The following is a 5,908-nucleotide window of genomic DNA, read 5'->3' as shown; positions in this document are numbered from 1 at the left end:
TCCTACCGAGTGGTAAGCCAGACTTCCACTCGGAGGCTTAGCTGCAGTCCAAGTACTCGCCTAAGTTATAAAAATCTTACCGAGTGGTAAGCCAGACTTCCACTCGGAGGCTTAGCTACAGTCCAAGTACTCGCCTAAGATATAAAAAATCCTACCGAGTGAAGAGCAAACCTCTCACTCGGAGGCTTAGCTGCAGCCCAGTGCTCGCCTAAGATATAAAAAATACTACCGAGTGAAGAGCAAACCTCTCACTCGGGGGCTTAGCTACAGCCCAGTGTTCGCCTAAGATATAAAAATCCTACCGAGTGAAGAGCAAACCTCTCACTCGGGGGCTTAGCTGCAGCCCAGTGCTCGCCTAAGATATAAAAATCCTACCGAGTGAAGAGCAAACCTCTCACTCGGGGGCTTAGCTGCAGCCCAGTGCTCGCCTAAGATATAAAAATCCTACCGAGTGAAGAGCAAACCTCTCACTCGGAGGCTTAGCTGCAGCCCAGTGCTCGCCTAAGTGGATTAAGGAATAAGTCGACTGCGGTGAGCATCTTGCTTGAACCCGCAAAAGACATTTCAAGCCAAAAGCAATCATATTCAAACATCAAATTCAAGTTCGGAACGATACCTAAAGGAACCGAAAGTGCTCAGGCGCTGAGCCTGTTAAAGTTTATCGGTTACAACTCCACTCGGCATACCGAGGCAAATTTAAAGCTCGAGCGTAAAAGAAGTTTTTTACCCCTCCTGTGGAGGGCTGGAAGGTGCAACAAACTCATCAAGATCAATTCCATCTGCGATCCGAGTGGCAGCAGCAATGAAAGTTTCCATAAAGGACCTGAAATCGTGTTTCTTGGTGTTGGCCACCCGGAGGGCCGCCAGCTTGTCTTCTCGTGCATCTTTGCAGTGGACTCGGGCCAGACACAGAGCAACATCTGCACCGCACCGAGCCGAGGACTTTTTCCACTCCTACACTCGACCAGGGACTGTGTTCAAGCGAGCCATCAGCGACTCAAGGTCGTGCTGGAGTGTCTCCCTGGGCCAGAGCGTTGAGTCGATGCGAGATGTGGCGACCTTCAGCCTTGTAAGATAGTCCATGACAGCTGCAACACGGGACTCCAGTCAGAAAACATTCGTAGCAACTTCGTCGTTCACCGGAGAATTGACGGGGTCAAGGTTTGGTTCCAGCCGGCTAGTCTCTTCTTCAAAGTCTTGACAAAATTCTGCAAGGGCGATCACCGAGTCAAGGCAATGGTCGAATGGAAAAATTACAGTTGAAAATGATTGTTGAGCATAAAGGTTTACCTTCAAGCATAAGGAACAGCTTCTCGGCAAGACCATTCAGGAAGGCCTCCAGATCATTTTTCTTCCCAAGAGCAGCTTTCAGATTGGTATTTTCTTGTTCAAGCTTGGTGACTGAAGCTAACTTCTCGTCAGCAAGCTTGATCCTCTCAGCTAGTTCAAGGTCTTTTTTCTGTTGGGCCTCCTTCACCTTACCTGCAAGTTACAGCAAGATCAGATTTTGAAACAAATAAAGGGAAAAAGCAGTCGTCGAGGTCTCACCAAACATACCTTTGGTCTCCTCCTTTGCCTTCGTCAGATTCTCCTGAGCCAGCTTCAAATCCAGCTCGAGCTGAATGTGCTTGTTTTCCAGCTCAGTGTAGCGAGCCGCAAGGTCACAGGATCTCTGGGAAGAATCAATCGACTAAATGTCAAAGATAATTCACTTCCGAGTGGAACAGGAAAAATCATGCGTTTCTAAGACTACAGCCGAATACAAGCATTCGACCGTAGTCTCGGGGACTACACCCAGTGGGTGCACTCAGCGTGCCCCCACTAATCCTGTTGAAGATAGAGTCGACCAGTCGACCTCAAAAAAAAACAAGATGTATTCTTTAAGACTGTAATCGACTGCAAGCAGTCGACCACAGTCTCGGGGACTACACCCAGTGGGTGCACTCAGCGTGCCCCCACCGGCTTGCGAAATCCAGTCGCCATAGTCGAATGACGAAAAGACTGAACTTATAAAGCCTAAGGCCGACTGCCAGCAGTCGACCTTAGCCTTGCGGACTACACCCAGTGGGTGCACTCAGCGTGCCCCCACCGGTTTGCGAAATCAATTCGCCATAGTCGAATGACGGAAAGACTGAACTTATAAAGCCTAAGGCCGACTGCCAGCAGTCGACCTTAGCCTTGGGGACTACACCCAGCGGGTGCACTCAGCGTGCCCCCGCTAACACGGAGTTTAAATCGACACACCCACTGGGTGATTACTATAAATTCTGGAAAGAAAAGTTTTTGATAGCATATCCTAACAGAACAAGTGGTGGTCGACTGACCTGAACATTGCTTTGAAGGGCGGAACTGGCGTCGTAAGCTGCCTGGCTCGCATCCCGGATGGTCTTCAACTGCTCCATCATGATCCCTGCCTGGCGTATCGCCTCCTTCGCGGTGCCAGCTTGGTCCTCTGGAACGTGGTGCGTCGTGAAGAGGGCGGGCTGCAGAGCACTCGTCAGCGGATCTGCGAAGGACACAGTGTGTCGAGTGGTGTTCTCTTCCTCCGCGACCAAGGTCTCAGGCACCGTCACATCCTGGGGCACCCTGCCGACAGACACTTTCCTACTCCTTCTGTGCTTCAGCGGTTCCTCATCTTCATCATCATCAGGGAGAGTTATAACAACATTGGATGGAGCTACAGAAAAGAATCAGAGTCAGAGATCATGAGTCAGTCGACTAGAAACGGTGTTAAGAGTATAGTACCAGGTTTTGAGGTTGCTGCGTCCTCCATCTCATGGTCGTCAGCCCGGGCTGAGGTCTCAGAAGTAGCAGCACTGCAACTCCAAAGAATCAGTCGACTAACTCCAGCGCCAACCAGAGATAAAGTTCGCACAAAACGAGAAGACTTAAGTAGCATGATTACCCTGATATGGTGGGGATGGACACCTTCATCTTCGGCAGGAGCTTGGTCGGCTTTGACGGGGCCGCCCTGGGCTGCTTCGACGCCTTTTCAGTCGGCGCCGGAGAGGTGGTCCGAGGGCGCTTGGTCGACTGTGTAACAGTCGCAACCCCCTTGCCACGTTCAGTCCTAGGGTCATGGACAAGTTTCGACCGCCTTTTCGAGCGCGGTGGTGCGACCTCCTCCTCCTCCTCTTCTTCGTCCTCATCATCATCATCATCATCTTCATCGTCATCGTCATCATCATCATCCTCAGCGGCGTCCGAGTCCCACTCCTCCTCCTGGATCTCACCCCCGCTCGCTTCTCCCTCCTCAGTCGGAGCATGTGCTCCATTGGGCATCGAGTACAACTCAGTGAGGGCCTGATAGACATCAAGACAAAGATCAGTCGACCGATCGGCAGAGAAAACAGAAATAAATGTGACAAGAATACAATGGGAAGTGGAGCAGACATACCTTGTTTGGATCACTATGGTGGTCGAGCGGAGGAATCCTTCTGGCTCCGCGAGGGTTATCCTTGTTCCCAGTAACAGCGGCCATCCACCTTTCCAGAGTGGCATCATCGACTGCTTCTGGATTGACCCGAGTCACATCCTTAGTCCCGCAGTACAACCACATGCAATGGCTCCGGAACTGAAGAGGCTGGATACGACGCCTAAGAAAAACCTCCAGGAGATCCATACCCGTCACTCCCTCCCGAACCAACTGAACTACACGCTCCATCAGCATCTTCACGTTAGCTTTCTCCTCCGGAATCACCTTCAGAGAGGAGGGCTTGCTCACTCGGCCCATGGTGAACTGAGGGAGTCCACTCGACTGCCCCGGTGTTGACTGATCCTGGCGGTAGAACCAGGTCGACTGCCAGCCTCTGACTGACTTGGGAAATGTCATGGCTGGAAAGGTGCTCTTGTTCCTCACCTGGATCCCCAGACCCCCACACGTTTGGACAACTCGGGTTTTTTCGTCGCCTGGGCTCGCCTTCTTCATGGTCTGAGAGCGACACGTGAATATGTGCTTGAACAAACCCCAATGCGGTCGACAACCCAGGAAACTCTCACACATGGACACAAACGCGGCAAGATAGGCGATAGAATTCGGGGTGAAGTGGTGGAGTTGCGCTCCAAAGAAGTTCAAGAAACCACGGAAGAAAATGCTCGGCGGCAAAGAAAATCCGCGGTCGACATGGGTAGCCAGAAGCACGCACTCACCCTCTTCCGGCTGGGGCTGCCACTCTTTCCCCGGAAGCCTCGCAGCTCCATGAGGGATCAGGCCCTCGTTGGCCATGTCGAGGAGATCCTTCTCCGTGATGGTCGACTGGATCCAATCTCCCTGGACCCAGCCTTTCGGCAGGCAGGATCTAGACGAAGACCCGCCACGACTGGTGGATCTCCCCTTCGCCTTCTCCGTCGCCGACGCCTTCTTCGCGTGTTCCAACGCTGCCGTCTTCTCCTTGACCATGGCTGCCGGCGGGACGCGCGAGGGGAAGTTGTGCGGAGGCGAGAGCGAGCGCGTTGGGCGGAGACGAAGGGAGCAGAGAGAGAATGCTGAGGCACTGTTCAAAAAACCCTCGCCGGGCGCATTTATAAGATCCCTTCCGAGTGGATGACAGGTGGGCCCGGTCGATCTAATCATATCCTGAACAGTTACGTGGACGCGATACGTGGCGAAAAAAGCGGCGCGAGGATCGATGCGTCTATGCCCTATCCTGTCCGAACACCGCGGTCTGCCCCGCTTCGCGCGCTTCCCCAAATTTCGCATCCCGCGGAATCCGCGAACGGCAGATCGGTCTGCCAAATGCGGGATTTCGGAAATCGGCGAAGTCCAAAAGATCACTCGATGAAGGAAAGGAATGGATCGAGACAACTGAAGAAAAGTTGTTCACTATCAACAAAGAGATTTTTTGGTTCAAAACAACGCACGACCAGTATGCGAAGGCTAATCAGAAACAGCATCAACTCCTTCATCACTCAAGCCTCAATCCATTCGGGGGCTAATGATGGAGTCATGTACCTAGGGTAGGGTCACAGACCTGATCTAAGTACCCTGCCCAAGGACACCCTTAGAAGAGATCACCTTCCAGTCGACCTACGAGGGACTCACTCGACTGACTTGAAGGACTCGACCACGAAGACTCACTCGACCACCAGAAGGTCAAGAGGCACTCTGCACTGCAACGGTCTGTAATTAAGTAGACTTTATGATAGTAAAGACACTTTATGTGGGGCGTTACCAGTAACGCCCCGGACTTAATGTACCTTAAACCCTTCATTACGTGGGTTGGCTGGGGTCCTGGCGCACTCTATATAAGCCACCACCCTCCACAGGCAGAAGGGTTCGACACCTTGTAATCCATATACACATAATCCACTCGACCGCCTCCGGGCTCCGAGACGTAGGGCTTTTACTTCCTCCGAGAAGGGCCTGAACTCGTACATCTCTTGTGTCTACAACCTCTCCATAGCTAGGACCTTGCCTCTCCATACCTACCCCCACTCTACTGTCAGACTTAGATCCACGACAGTTGGCGCCCACCGTGGGGCAGGTGTTTTAGCGATTTTGTGGAGAAGTTGCGATTCTTCCAAGTACTTTCATCATGGTAGCTGCTGGAGTTTTGGTCGAGGGTCGAGAGATTCGTCTCGGTGCTCTCACCTTCGTCGCCGACGACTCCGCCTGGCTCCGGGAGGCTTGAGTGATGAAAGAATTTTATGTATAATGATTGTATGTACCGAAGTACTTATATCATATCTGTGTTCACCCGAACTTTAAACGCGTCTTAACTACCCGTCGGCTTCTCACTCTTCGGCCAAGGGCCGAAAAGTGTCATGTACTCCACTTGTCGAGAGTATAAACGGTGTTTCTGATGACCAGGCAATTAGGCCATAAGGCTGTAACAGACAAAGCGTGCTCAGGGAACTTATGCTATATTACTGACGAAGTGTAAGAAGCATCTTCGAAGAAAATAGTACC

Source organism: Triticum dicoccoides, chromosome 3A (assembly GCF_002162155.2).
Source record: "Triticum dicoccoides isolate Atlit2015 ecotype Zavitan chromosome 3A, WEW_v2.0, whole genome shotgun sequence".
Lineage (NCBI taxonomy): Eukaryota > Viridiplantae > Streptophyta > Magnoliopsida > Poales > Poaceae > Triticum > Triticum dicoccoides.
This window is presented reverse-complemented; position numbering follows the sequence as displayed.